This window comes from Canis aureus, chromosome 24, assembly GCF_053574225.1.
Source record: "Canis aureus isolate CA01 chromosome 24, VMU_Caureus_v.1.0, whole genome shotgun sequence".
Taxonomy (NCBI): domain Eukaryota; kingdom Metazoa; phylum Chordata; class Mammalia; order Carnivora; family Canidae; genus Canis; species Canis aureus.
The window spans coordinates 8,157,287-8,172,688 of NC_135634.1; the positions used below are offsets into that span (position 1 = coordinate 8,157,287).

The window sequence follows — 15,402 nt, forward strand, 5'->3', positions numbered from 1 at the left end:
GTTGTGAGGATGATTCACAAACTAGAATCTCTCTGACATGATCTGATTCCTGCTGTCCCACTCCACACCTACAGAGCCTGCCCTGCATTTCAACTGGGAAATTTCAAGCTTCTATCTCGAAGTCACCATCCTTAAATCAGCAAATCCCACAAAGAACTAACAGAACAAATCAGATAGAGCATAAACATGAAAAATATTCAATGTCCTGGAGAAATGTAAATTATGCAGAAGTAGTCAAGAAAGTTATAAAAGGAAGAATAAGGAAGAATTTTTACTAATATAAAAAAAGCAATGTATTACTGGAAGAGGAATAGTGAAAAAAATAGTAAAATGTACTGGAAAGAACAAAACAGCTCTGGAGGGATGGATAGATGGATAGATACAAAAATTTAACATAAGCTAAAATGGACTGAGTGATTTTTTTTTAAGGCTGGTAAAAATGGCCATTCATTTGAAAAAATAGTAACAAAATTAGATTCCAAATTCACACCATTATAACAAAATATTCCTAATGAATTAGATTTAGATAGCAAATGTATAAAAATATTAGAAGATGTAAGAGAATGTATTTATAATCTTGTGAAGAACGCCTTTTCCATCATGAAGCAAAACCCAGATAACATAAAGGAAAAGACTTGACAATGTTAACTGAGTAATCAAAGATACTACTTAGAATTAAAGAAAAATGACAGACCTGTAAGAAAATATTTGCAGAGTTAATAGCTGTCAGCTATAGAGTTCTGATAAATAAATAAATAAATAAATAAATAAATAATGACCTTAATGCAAAAATCATAAAAATATGACTAGGTGGGACTCCTAGGAGGCTCAGTCAGTTAAGTGTTGAACTCTTGGTTTTGGCTCAGGTAATGATTTCAGGGTCGTGCGATCAAGCCCCACATCAGGTTCTCCTTCTCAGCAGAGAGTCTGCTTCTCTCCTCCCTTCTACACCTTCTACACTATCTGCCCCTCTACACCCCTCTCTCTCTAAAATAAGTAAATAAATAAATCTTTTTAAAACTATGAATAGGCATGTCACAAAGGAAAAAATTAAAATGTCAAATAAACATAAGCAAATAAGAACTACCAAACTAATGGAGAGCAAAAGAACATTGTTAAAAGACATACCATTTTCCATCTGAAAACAGAAAAATAAAATAACATTTAGTGTTAGAGTGCAGGAAAATGCACAATCATATACTACTGATAAACATGTAAATCTTACAACTTTGGAGGAGGATAATTTGTCATTATCTTAAAAAGCTACACATTCCCACACCTTATAATTCAGAAATGCCACTTCAAGGATTCTATCCTAGAGCAATAACAGCAACAAATACATAAAGTTATATGTGAACAAATGCCACATGGTGCTGCTTGTTATAGAAGACAATAGGAAAGTCCCCAATGCTGAGTGAAATAAGTCAGTCGGAGAAGGACAAACATTATATGGTCTCATTCATTTGGGGAATATAAAAAGATAGTGAAAGGGAATAAAGGGGAAAGGAGAGAAAATGAGTGGGAAATATCAGAGAGGGAGACAGAACATGAGAGACCACTAACTCTGCGAAACGAACAAGCGGTAGTGGAAAAGGAGATGGGTGGGGGGCTGGGGTGATTGGGTGACAGGCACTGAGGGGGGCACTTGATGGGATGAGCACTGGATGATATGCTATATGTTGGCAAATTGAACTCCAATAAAACAAAAAATTAAAAAAAAAAAGTCCCCAATGCCCTCAACTCGGGAAATTTACATACGTTATGTTACAAATTTAGATTTCTTTTTTTAATCTCCTGGTTGAAGAAATGCCAAATGTGTACCTCTGAGGCATGGAATTAGAGGAGAGGGTTTTTTTTTTTCCTTTTATTTTTTACTTCATAAATACTTTCTGCCCATCTCTTAACTCTGAGGAGGGAGGAAAAAAAAAGAGAGCAAACGAAAAAAAAAGGTGGGTTAAATAATCCTATAAGGATTATCTCAGTTGTGTAGTACCAGTGGGCAGAGTGATGCTGTATGAATGGAATCACTAATTTCCCTACCTCTTCTTTTCAATTCTATTTATGTCCCAGAGAAGAGATAGGAAATATAAAGAGAAATTCCAAATGTGGAACTCATGTTCCAATGAAAGCAATATCAAAGAAGAAAAAAAGAGAAGAAAGAAAGAAAGAAAGAAAGAAAGAAAGAAAGAAAGAAAGAAGAAAGAAAGAAAGAAAGAAAGAAGAAAGAAAGAAAGAAAGAAAGAAAGAAAGAAAGAAAGAAAGAAAGAAGAAAGAAAGAAAGAAAGAAAGAAGAAAGAAAGAAAGAAAGAAAGAAAGAAAGAAAGAAAAGAAAAAAAAGAAAGAAAGAAAGAGAAAAGAAAGAAAGAAAGAAAGAAAGAAAGAAGAAAGAAAGAAAGAAAGAAAGAAAGAACAGAGGGTTGAGGAATGGATGCAAGCAACATAGAAAGGGAAGGGAGGGAGGGGAGAGGAGAGCCAGGTCTCAGCAATCATTTCCTACTTCTTCTTGGTGACCCAGCACCCAACACTTTTTCTTTTTTTAAGATTTTATTTATTTATTCATGAGAGATACAGAGAGAAGCAGAGACATAGGTAGAGGGAGAAGCAGCCGGGCTCTGATGCAGGACTGGATCCCAGGACCCCAGGATCATGACTGGAGCCAAAGGCAGATAGATGCTCAACCACCGAGCCACCCAGGTGCACCCCCACCCCCACCCCCAGCACTTGGTGGCAACAGGAGTGGGTGGAAGTGGTTTCCCTTTTCTGGAAGCTAGGCCTCCACTGGGCTTTGAAAAGTATCCCATTGTGTGAATAACTTAATGTCTTTTAATAAACAAATCCCTTCTCTGCTGAAATAAGCCACAATGGGTTTCGTTGTTTGCAGCTGACAGAGAACCAATCCTGTGGCTTTATCAGCCTGGCACCTCAACCTCATCAAAACCAGAATCTTAGACTTGGAAAGAAGCTTGAGGTCATAGGACCTCATCTCCCACCAGGTATGCGTGGAGTTTCCTCTGGCTCCCTCATGCCCCCTGCCTGAACAATTCCTATGACAGGGAAGTCACCACCTGGTGAAGACTCCGCAGCATTGTTGGACACTTACAACAAAACCAAATATTGCTCATTCCTAAGAATCTGCCTCATTGTACCTTCTACCAGAGGGTCTTGGTTCTGCCCCCAGGAACCAGGCAGAGCCTCTAGCTTAGAGCAGCATTCCCTGTGGTTTGGAGGAAGCACACACCAACCTCCCATTCTCATCTGTGCTCCTGTGACATCTGATCCACAGTGAACTTCTCAAGGGCAGAGCTTAGTGCCCTCATGCCCCATGGAACGTGCCCTAAACTCTGGTGACACAAATAAACAAATGGATGGCAGTTTACATCTCTGCTTGGGTGCTGCAGTGACTACAATGATTGAGCTTGTGACCACTCGCTCTCAAAAAACCTACTCCTCCAAATTATGGTCACTGAAGTGCCAACACTCAGCCCGGCTTCCCGTAGAGGAGGGGGAGAGGCTGCCCAGGGGCCCTTGAAGCATGACCCATACATAGGTGGTGTTAGAGGAGACCGATGGGCACTGAGAGACAAGATTGTGGTACAGGCTACAAGATATTTAGAGCATCGAGAGGCCTAAAAAGCAGAAGTAGGGAATGAGATGAGAGCCATTATCAGTTCATATTTTACAGCTAGCTGACTGAAGCTCCGTGGATGGAGATCTGACAAGGAATAGTTTACAGGAGCTGACCTGAGGCTGTGTCACTAGACCAAGGGAGGAGGAGGAGGGCACTGTCACACCAAGGTCCCCAAGGAATAATTAGCCACTAGAACACCAGAGGTGAGGACAGTCTGGCCTATACTAGGACTAAATGTACAGCAACCAGACCTAAACCAGAAATGTATTTAATATTACAAAGACTTTATTCACTCATTTAACAAATACTTACTGATCACTTACTGTGATAGGCAGTTATATGGCGCCCACAAAGATGTCCCACGTTCTAATTCCTGGAACCTATGAATATGAAAAGGATTCATACAGCAGATGTCACTAAGGATTGAGAGAGAGAGAGAGAGATTGTCTTGGATTATCTAGTTGCTGTGAACTGAATTGTGTCCCTTCAAAATTCATACAAGGAAGCCATAACCCTTAACGTGATAGTATTTGGAGATGAGGTCTTTGGGTGATAATTAGGTTTAGATGAGGTCATGAGAGAGGGGATCTCAGGAGGGGATTAGTGCCTTCATAAAAGACACCAGAGAGCTTTCTCTCTCTCTCTCTCTCTCTCTCTCTCTCTCTCTCTCTCTAGCTCCCCTTCTTCCTCTCTTTCTACCAGTGAGAACACAGCAAGAAGTGAGCTATCTGCAAGCCACAAAGATAGCTCTCTCCTGAACCCCATCATGCTGGCACCCTAACCTCAGATTTCTAGCCTCTGGAACTATGAGAAAGTTCAGTTCTGTTGTGTGAGCCACCTATTCTATGGTGTTTGGCTGTTGGGCAGCCCAAGTTGACTAATGCTCCAGTCAGCCCAGTGTAATCCCAAGGACCCTTATAGGGGAACTAGATGGGCAGGAAAGCCAGATTCAGGGAAGGCAATGAGGTGATGCCAGCAGAGCTGGTCTTGAGATAGGAACATGAACCAGGGAATAGGCACAGCCTTTAGAGGTGAAAAAAAGCAAGGAGGTATATTACTCCCTAAAACCTGCAGAGGGAACATGACCCTGCCAACACTTTGATTTTGAACTGTAAGTTAATAAATGTGTGTTGTTTTAAGCCGCTACATTTTGACAATTTGTTACATCAGCAGTAGGAAACAAATACATTTACTATGTGCCAGGTATTGTACTATGCATTTGGCATGGAGCAGTGAAGAAAATAAACAAAACCCTTACCCTTGCACCATTTACATTCTAGTGAAGATGGAGAATAAACAATAAGCATATTAAGTAAACTGTTTAGTACATAGCACCTCAGGAGGTGACGTGCTATAGGGAGATAAATTTGTAGTCAAAAAAGAAAAAACAGGACTGTGCAGCTGATATGGAGTGGCTGCAGTAGTTAACAGGGTCAAAATGAGCTTTGCTGAAGGGTAGCATTTCAACAGAGACCCAAAGGAGGTGAGGAAGTGAGCCATGGCTATATCTAGACAAAGAATAAATGACACAGGGAACAGCCAATGCAAATGGCTGCAGCTCAGGGTAGGCCCAGCCCATTCAGGACCAGCAAGGAAGCCATCTGGGCAGGAACAGAGAATGTTGGCTCTTACACTGAGTACCATGGCAAGCTGCTGGAGGGTTCGAGCAGGGGAGTGACATGAACTCAGTGGCTTCTCAAGGATTACTTTGCCTGCTCATTTGGGAAAAAATGGCAGGTAAGGGGGCTGGGAGCAGGGTAGTAGCAGTAGAAGTGGCAAGAAATAGTCAGATTCTAGATATTTGGAAAGTGGAGCCAAGAATTTCCCGACAGATTAGATATGAGGTTGAGAAAGAGGAGTAAAGGTTAATCCCAGGTTAAATTGGGAGCATGGGTTCAACCAGGAAGCAAACTGTTGAACTGCTTGTTAAAATCACAATTAATTAGTTCAACATAATTCCATAACCATTAACCATGTAAATAAAAAAAGGTACAATTCTTTGCGAAAGAAACTTTACATTAAAAAAGAATATATTCTTGGGCAAAGTGTCAACAGGCTAAGAGATAGTCTTAGATGCTGTGTATATGAGTTTGGGGCCAGCTAAGCTGGTCTAAGAACAACAGGCCAGGAGCTTAAACAATATAGAAATTTAATTCTCCCTTACAGGACAATCCAGGGGGAGACAATCCAGGGATTGTGCTGGTTTAGCCATCCCCAGCCCACGTTTCCAAGACGGCCCCTGTTGTCAGCATTTCTCAGCCATTAACAAAGGAATGGACAAGAGACTGTCCCGAGTAAGCATCTCTACAGGAAGGAACCAGAAGTTGTACTCATCCTTTCTTACACATCCCACATGGCAAAATAAGGTTACACGGCCATACTGAGTTGCAAAGGGACATGGGACATTACTCTAAAGCTGGAAAGCTGAGTGCCCAGCTATACTTGGAGGGTATCTGTTGCTCCTAGAAAGGACCAAGAATGGGTGACAGGGGAGGGTCTTCAGGCTCTGCCGCACCATTCCTGGGATGCAGCCTCTCTGAAGAGCAACTGGGAAACACAGATTGAAATCTTAAAATGTTAAATCACAATTTCATCTCTAAAAATTAACCCAGGACACCTGGGTGGTTCAGAGGTTGAGCATCTGCCTTTGGCTCAGGTCATGATCCCAGGTCCAGAGATGGAGTCCCACATTGGGCTCCCCTCAGGGAGCCTGCTTCTCCCTCTGCCTGTGTCTCTGCCTCTTTCTGTGTCTCTCATGAATAAATAAAATCTTTTTTAAAAAATTAAACTAAAGAAATTATCACAATATTTTATAAAGTGTTGAAGATAGGAATTTTAAATTAAATTTGAAACAATATAATGTTCTTGGAAATTAGAGAATTGGATTGTAGAGCTCGCCTTGTAAATTTAGGTCTGCTTCCCTGTTTCCCTGCCCTGAACCACATGAACCTTAAAGTTCAGGACTGGATCACATCTACTTTTGATCCCGAGGGCTTTGTGCTCAATGTGTATTTGGAGAATAAAGGAATGAAAGAAAAAAAAAGAATCGTGACCATGAACAAATATTTAGCTCTAAGCATAGCTACTGAAAAGAATTGAATATAGCAAAAGAATTGGAACACCCTAAATATCCAACAAGATAGAGTTGGTATAATAAATTACCTGTACAGTGGACTACTATATGGTTATTCAAAATGGCATTGTAGTAGACATGCAATGATATAGAAGGTTTCCAACAGATTAACCATTTAAAAAGCAGGTTTTGCAGGGTCCCTGCGGGGCTCAGTCAGTCAAGTGTCTGACTTTTGGTTTCAGCTCAGGTCATGATCTCAGGGTTGTGAAACTAAGCCCCATGGTGGGCTCCATGCTAAGCAGGGAGTCTGCTTGAGATTCTCTCTCTTCCTCTGCCTCTCCCCCAACCTCTCTCTCTCAAATAAATAAATCTTAAAAAAAAAAAGCAGATTGTGCAATTTCAGGTAAAATATGATTTAACATATGCTTTAAGATTCTCACAAATATATCCATACCAAAATGTATATCAAAATTTTACTTCTAATTATTTTCCACAAAATGTCCAAGGTATACCGACATGTATACCAAAATTATATACTAAGATTTTACCTCTAATCATTTTCTTTTTATTTCCTTATATTTTATGATACAAGGACACAGTAACGGTGTGTTCCTTTAGGAAGTAAAAAAAAAATTTTTTTTTTTCAAAAATGAAACAACTCTGCTTCCAAATCTAGCCTCCCTGCTCATTGCTCTGTTTCTTCAGGTAATGACAATATTTTCCCATCACCGGGCTTACCACCTTGGAGTCATCTCTCATTCTTCTTTTCCCTCATCTCCAATATGCAATAATCAGATAGATGATGCCAGTTCTTTCCTCAAAATATCGCCTGTATTTGCCCTCTCCTCCCTCCCTCCCTTCCTTCCTTCCTTCCTTTCTTCCTTCCTTCCACACCTTTCCCCTCCCATTCAGCTCCATAACCATTGCTGCTAAAGCCTCTCAGCTGGCTCTCCTGTCCTCAGTCTCTCCCACTCCATTCTCTGCTAGTTATTCTTCCAAAGCCTTATTTTGAAACTGCTTAGAAAGCCTTTAAGGACCTTCCTTGCAAAGAGGTCAGCATCTCGTCTCTTTACCTTGGCCTTGAGGCCCTGGCTCCATTTGTCCCAATCTACTGCTCCAAGTGTGATGAGAGAAGCACCTTCTTGGGACGCCTTGGCAGCTCAGTGGTTGAGCATCTGCCTTTGGCTCAGGGCATGATCCTGGGGTCCTGGGATTGAGTTCTGCATCCTATACCTATGTCTGCCTCTCTCTGTGTGTCTCTCATATAAATAAATAAGACAGAGAGAGAGAGAGAGAGAGAGAGAGAGAGAGAGAAAAGCAGCTTCTCAGCCAGCCACACTCCTGACTCCACCGGGACGTTCTCCTGAGCAGCCTAATGCCCCTCCCTACACCCAGTCTTGGTCATGGACACCTATACTAAAAAAATAACTCATTTAGTCACTTCTCCAAAAGGCAATTGAGTTTTAAAGAATGAACATACCTCAGATCTTTTTTTTTTTTTAATTTTTATTTATTTATGATAGTCACATTGAGAGAGAGAGAGGCAGAGACACAGGCAGAGGGAGAAGCAGGCTCCATGCACCGGGAGCCCGACGTGGGATTCGATCCTGGGTCTTCAGGATCGCGCCCTGGGCCAAAGGCAGGCGCCAAACCGCTGCGCCACCTAGGGATCCCCATACCTCAGATCTTAATGTGTAAGCAGGCACTTGAGCAGAGCAATGGAAAGAAAACCAATAACTATGGGAAAGCAGAGTCAGGCAGGAGTCTCCTTGGTCCTTATGCTTCCTGGCAACCCCTGGGGCTTTCAAAGGCAACCCATCAGACTGCAACATCTGCAGGTCCTCCTTCACAACCATGTGAGCTGTTCCTCTGCAACCACATGAGCTCCTCCTCATTCACTGAAGACCTCAGCATCCAACTCAGTCCTTCTCTCTACTACTACTTTTATCACCCTTAAGGTGATTTAATTTGCCCATGGACTCTTTCTCTTCAACACTCTGACCTCAAAATTCACAGATCCCCAATGCTCCTGGTCTCCAACCTGCTTTTTCCACAGACATTCATGTCGTACTCTTGACTTCATTGTTGTCAATAGCTTCACCACCTCTAACATCTCAATTTTTAAAAAGATTTTATTTATTTATTCATGAGAGACAGAGAGAGGCAGAGACATAGGTAGAGGGATAAGCAGATTCTCTGTGGGGAGCCTGATGCAGGACTTGATCCCAGGACCCCAGGATCACAACCTGAGCCAAAGGCAGATGCTCAACCACTGAGCCACCCAGTGCCCCATGACATCTCAGCTTTAGATGCCCTACTCTCTAACCACCCTCTGCCAACTTTCTGTCTTACTCCTACCAGAACTTGCCTGGCAACAATTCTACAGCTCCACTAGGACTAGGAATCCTCTGACCCTACACCTTGTCACTGCCATATCCCAACCTTGCCCATGATCTCACTCCCTTCCTTCTAGAGCTGAGATTCCTTTGTCCACCATTATAATCACACCCTTGCATTCTTTCTCAAGACCCTACCCTTCTCCCTTCAAAGGAGTAGTCTGCAAAAAACAAAAACAAAAACAAAAACCCAAAAAATCCTGGTGAAACTCAACTCTCTACTCCTTTTCCACCTCTGAACAGCTGAACAAGGTTGGAAAAAAAAAATCCACCAGGCGGGTTATCTCAAAATTTATTGCCACACATGGGCCTTCAGCCCAGCCCAGCCACCCTGCTCATTTCCATGTCATTTCTCTCCCATTTCCTAATTCATAGCTTCTCCTCTTTCTTCAAACTCTAACACCCCCTCCCTCATTCCCACTCTCAGATGCTGACCTTGCTTCTTTTTTCACTGAGAAGACAGAAATGATTGGAAAATAAATTTCACAACCTCTCAACAAATCTACCATCCCACATGCATCTGTGCTTATACTCTGCTTTCCATCTTATCACAGTGTAGAAAAGCCCTGCGCCATCCAGAGTCAACTGCATCTCATCCCTGGATTCTCATCCCATCCCCTCCTGTAAGAAGGAACTCTATTCTTGAAGCTCCCCTTCTCTCCCCCTCCATTATCATTCCCACCCCCCTTTTTACTGGGAGATTATTTCTATCAGAAACTCAGGCTGCTGTATTGGAGTGACACCACATTCCCCTTCATGCCTCCCCAAGACCATTCTCCTAGCAGCAGTTCTCCTTGAAAGAAAGATCTGCATTCGCTATCTCCAGTTCCTTTCTTTCCATTCTCTTTATTAAATTTGAAATGTTTTTAAATGTAACATTTGACTCATAGAAAAAATAATATAAACTATATGTGTAAAACGTAACACAGACTAATCTAATGAATGCACAAACCTATCACCCAACTCAAGAATTGGAAGATTACCAATGACTTCAATTTATATCAATACCTCTTGATTTTCTCTCTCTGGCAACCCTAATCCAATCTGTCAGCAAACCCCGATGAACTCTAGGTTCACAAATTATCCCAAATCAGACTAGTGTACCCTCATCTCTGCTGACATTATCTACCTCATGAATCACTGCCATCACCTTCTCTCTGCTTCCAGTCTTGCTTCCTGATTCCTCAAGTAGAAGCCAGGCTGATGCTTTTAAAATGTCAAGTTAATAATTTCATGTTCAATATCCCCCAGTGGCTTCCCATTATACCCAGAGAAATTCTGAATCTTTGATGTGACTTATAAGGCCCAGTGGGATCTAGACCCTATTACCCTCAACTCCTGCTATTCTTCCCTCATTCCATACAGACCTCCCAACTTTGCCTTAAACAGACCAGGCATACCCTTGACTCTGGTCAGTCATTTGCATTTGCTGATCCCCCTGCTCAGAATGCTTATCCCTATGTATCTGCACAAATTATTTCCTCACTACACTCTCTTTACTTAACTGCCATCAGAAAAAGTATCCCCAGGCAGCCCAGGTGGCTCAGCGGTTTAGCGCCTGCCTTCGGCCCAGGGCGTGATCCTGGAGACCCAGGATTGAGTCCCACGTCAGGCCCCCTGCATGAAGCCTGCTTCTCCCTCTCCCTGTGTCTCTGCCTCTCTCTCTCTCTCTTTCTCTGTGTCTCTCATGAATAAAAAAAAAAAAAATTTTTAAAGTATCCCCCCCACATACTGACAATGTAACCTCAAGTAGCAACCCTCATCACACCACTTCTAGATTTTCTTTATAATGCATCATACCTGACATCACAGTACATATGCATTTGTTTCTTTGTATACTGTCTATCTCATCTTGCTAGAATATAGGTTCCAGGAGAGCGAGGACTTTGAGATGCTCATGGCTGATGCCATGTCTCCATCTGGTGCCCTGCATATAGTAGGCACCTAAATATTTGTGGCACAAATGAGGTGGGAAACCAAAACAAATGTCTACGTCAGCTAACTCAAAGATCCCTGGTCCATTACTCCGAAAGTCTCACCATATTTCTGCAAGTGGACAGTCACTACTTATGAATATACCAGCTTTTAAAGCAGTCCCTACAACATGTAGATAATTAATCACTGAGCAGTATGAAATTATTAGGTAGAAGAAAGTCCTGATGGAATTAAGAGGATGGCACATAATAAGCTAGAGGTGCAGCAGTGTGAACTACTGATAGAACCATGTACTTAATTTTGTTCTGCACCTGGGTTTTGTTTGTCTAGGACTTCAGGATTTTCTTATGAGAAGTCAGGGCAACAGCTGGAAACTTTTAAGGCATTGAGTGAACCATTAAGCATCATCCTAGTTCAGGCCAGCTGAATGCCACTGTTCGTGCTAGGGCCAGGGGTTATTGTGTGGCCTATTAAACTGCTGGGTGTCCTTGAACAGCCCCTCTTTAGAGCAGCTTCAGGACTGACCATGTGGTCTGCCCCAGGTTCAGGTCAATCCATAGATCTGAGAAGATCCTGGAGAGTAGGGCATTCTAAGCCCTTTCTTTCTTGAAAATTCTGTTCAGAGTATAAAGTGGCAGTGGGAGAGATTCCAGTAGCTTCTTAGGTTTATTTTACAGAACCTTCTAAAAAATGAGATTCCTCAAGAAACTTAATGTAGTATTCCTCCTCCAAATGGAACACTTGAAGTGGTCACAGAGGGGTAGTATGAGTAGACAGGCTATTGCACTGAGCAGACCCTTCCTGCCCTTTGCCTAGAGCAGTTACTAGGTCACACTGTTCTTGGTCGCATTGTCAGATATAGCCTTTCGTCATACTGTCCAGGGTTAGGGAGTAGAACCTCCTCTATCAGCTGACCTCCCATTTCAGCTGTAAAAACCTCCCTCAGAAATCTTGATCAATGAACAATGTTGGGTTTCTCCTCCTTCCATTTACCTAACCCTGGGAGGGCCAAGCAGGGAACAATCTCCCATACTCATCCAACAAGGGGTCCCTTACAGTGCTCCAGCTTGTCCTCAAAAATAAGAAAAAGCACAGATAACTTACTATCTGATTAAGGAAGCAAGATTAGCCATTACCAAGATGTTTAGAAAATACAAGCAAGTATAGATTAACATAATACGCACTTTGAGAGAGGAAAGAGGAAGGAAAACTAAGGGATGATAAAGGAAGGGATGGGTTTGTTCAGGACACTGTTCTTGTTAGAAGTCAGTCCATTGTTATGGCAGCCCTACCTAACTACTACAGGTGCAAGTCTTGACATTCCTTCAAAACCAGTTTATTCTTCTGGCATCATTGTGATCTCTATTCTCATGGTTACCCAAGTTCAAACCATTGTCAAAATATCAGAGAACTGTAGTGATGATACACATTAGATGAATAATGAAATAATGAAGTTAAACCAAAAGATAAAAGAAAAGGTAGTGGGTTTTTTTTTTTTTGAGTTAACATATTTATTAGTGTTTATACAAACAAGCTGCACCTACTAATTAAAAAATAGGAGGGTTTTTTCCTCGGTAAGAATAGAGTCTTTAACAGGACTCTATTGGAATTAAGAATTCCATACAAATAGAACATATACTTAACACAAGAAAGCAAGGAAGGATTTTACATTACACAGAACAGACATTCAGTTGGTTCAATAATGGTGAGTTACCTAACCGAATAGTTATATTTTATATTTATTACACATATGGCAATCAGCTCAGTATATGCCAACAATCACACTTTTAATATTTAGTAGCATGAAGTACACATTTCCCAAGGGATATGTGATGTGGTCTTCATTTCAGAATGCCAGCAGGGACTGAGCTATTATGTGTTCTTTTTTTTTTAAGATTTTATTTATTTATTCATGAGAGACAGACACAGAGAGGCAGAGACACAGGCAGAGGGAGAAGCAGGCTCCCTGCGGGGATCCAGATGTGGGACTCGATCCCAGGACCCCAGGATCACTACCTGAGCTGAAGACAGACTCTCAACCACTGAGCCACCCAGGCGTCCCTATTATGTGTTCTTTAATGTTCCAGCTAACCATCTCATTGCCTCATTGAAGCCAGTGACTTGGGTTGCTGAAGGTTTGCATATCTGTCGCTGTGGGTCCTTCAGTGCTGGTAACTCAAGAGAATTGGCATCTCTAATGGAGTCACGGCCTGCTGCATGCCCTGCTTATTTGTAAACACCACCAAAATGGCTTTTCTCAGCTCTTCTTTCTCCAGCATAGCCACTAACTCTGACGTGGGAATGCCAGTTTGGTTCGGTCACAACTGTCTACTATAGAAACGACTGTATCCGTGTTTGAATAATGACATCTCCAGTATGGCATGAGCCTTGTCTGTCCTCCTCAATCCCAGACTTGGGATTTAAGGTTCTCATATATTACTGTCCCAACATTAAATCCGATGGTAGGAATAGTAGTAACCACTTCTCCAACCTGCAATCTGTACAAAATTACATTTTTCCTGCTCCATACAATCTCAAAATTAAAATCCTCATTTCTTGGGGTTCCAAACAAGACTAGACAAAATATTTGATAAAAAGCCACCCATGATGAGCTTCCTGTCGCCTTTGTCAGTGGTCAGAGACAGACTCCGGCCTCGACTCCTGCCACCTCTGCCTCACCTTGGCCTCTGGCTCCAGCTGGCTCCCTTGGAAGTCAGGTCCACCAGCAGCTTCCAGGTGGGACTCCCAGCAGGGGCGATGGGCCGCAGCGACTATGCACAGGGATCAGCAATCTCAGAAATGGTAGATTTAAAATAGGTTTAGAAAAATGCTGTATAATAAGGCCAGAAATATTCCCCAGCTAGATTTATACACTGACTAGAAAGACCCAGCATCATTCACTAATTTTCCCAAGACAGTGCAATCAATACGTGATGGATCATGTTTTGAACATGAGAGCTTGTATTCTTCCCTCTTCCCAAGCACCTGTCATTGTCTGTTTGTTCTGTCTTCATTCATTGATCTCATATATTATAAAGCACTGGGGGGTACAGAGGTGTGCCTGACACATTCAATTCCATTTTATTTCCACAAATTTTATTGAGTGCTTAAAATCAGTTCTCCTTCTGTCTGGAGAAGCCCTGACTTATGGCAATGGCCCATTATCCCCAAGGGGCTGAGAAGCAGGGGTGGGTCATGGGTAGAGGAGACAGACAAACTATCCAGTGTGTGGTGTGCCCACTCAGTGGTACAAATGAGAAAGTTTGGGTGACTTGATTCCAAACGTTCTTCCCAGCAATGATTATTTTATGACTGATTATTATTTGTACCACTTATTAGCATCAGCTTTCTGTGAAATATTTATGCTATTATTAGATGTTACTTAACTTCTGCATTATTATTATTTTTTAAACTTCTGTATTATTTAATTTTTTTATTAGTTCAAATCTTGTATCCCAGATTTGAAGTTTCTTGAGACAAAGTCTGTCTTTTTGCTTCCCTAGCAAAAGTCAGAACTCAATAACTACAGATTCATTGATTATGAACATCAATTATTTTCAGATAAACAGATATCCATGTTCTCTCTTCTTCCTATTTTACCTTTCCCATATACTAAATATTGGTGATGCAGAGTATTTATGTCTGGAGAGATTGCTGGCAGGGATGATCTCCCTTTTTTCCCCATGCTTGCTTTTTCAAAATAGGTACTTAAGAGCATGAGAAAATTACACTGTTAAGTGAAAAAGAGCAGAATACAAGATAGTATACATAGAATATATCCCAATTTTATTAGAGAAGTTGGAAGAAGAAACACAGATTTGGAACATCCAAGACGTCACCAGCCTACAAACACAAATGCTGTCACACTAGTATTTATATGCCAGAATGTCTGTTCTTGCCTCCATCTGCACATGCAGAATATGGGACTCCCCTTTAAAAGTTCTTCCAGAAGAGACCTTCACATGGGCTCATATTTGACCCTCAGGTGCAGACACTAATTGGCATCAGCTTTTCTCCTGCCCCTATGCCCTAGACATTATCCATTGCTGGTGAAGCCACATAAAAGGCTACTAATGGCTGCCAGGAAAATATTAAGACTTGTTCCCTCTGTGTGGCAAGGATATAAGTATTAAAATTACTTAATTATTTTTCTCTGTTCTTTTTATATTTTCCAATTTTTCTAGATTATTAGTTTTATAATCAGAAAAAAATGTTGATTAAAAACATCTGCATCAAGTCTGCAAGATAGCTGGAGGGTGGTTGTTGTGAATAACCCCAGAAGAAATCAGAAAACAGCAAGAAAAAAACATGGGGTGAATGCATTGGTGTTAGAATTGCAGGGTCCATCAGCATAAAACCCTGCCAGACAT

General features: G+C 41.5%; 1 long non-coding RNA gene and 1 pseudogene across 2 annotated transcripts in view; both read right to left on the minus strand.

Annotated features, from left to right (window-relative positions):
- Window positions 1-15,402, minus strand: part of LOC144296435 (uncharacterized) — a 72,632-nt gene that overhangs the window by 7,391 nt on the left and 49,839 nt on the right. The window contains exon 3 of one of the 2 annotated variants that reach the window (XR_013363555.1): window positions 3,952-4,008. This is a non-coding gene — a long non-coding RNA (uncharacterized LOC144296435). Of the gene's footprint in view, window positions 1-3,940; window positions 4,009-15,402 lie in introns of both variants that reach the window. The other variant, XR_013363554.1, reaches the window with a different exon arrangement.
- LOC144296581 (ADP-ribosylation factor-like protein 1 pseudogene) lies at window positions 13,097-13,638 on the minus strand (annotated as a pseudogene).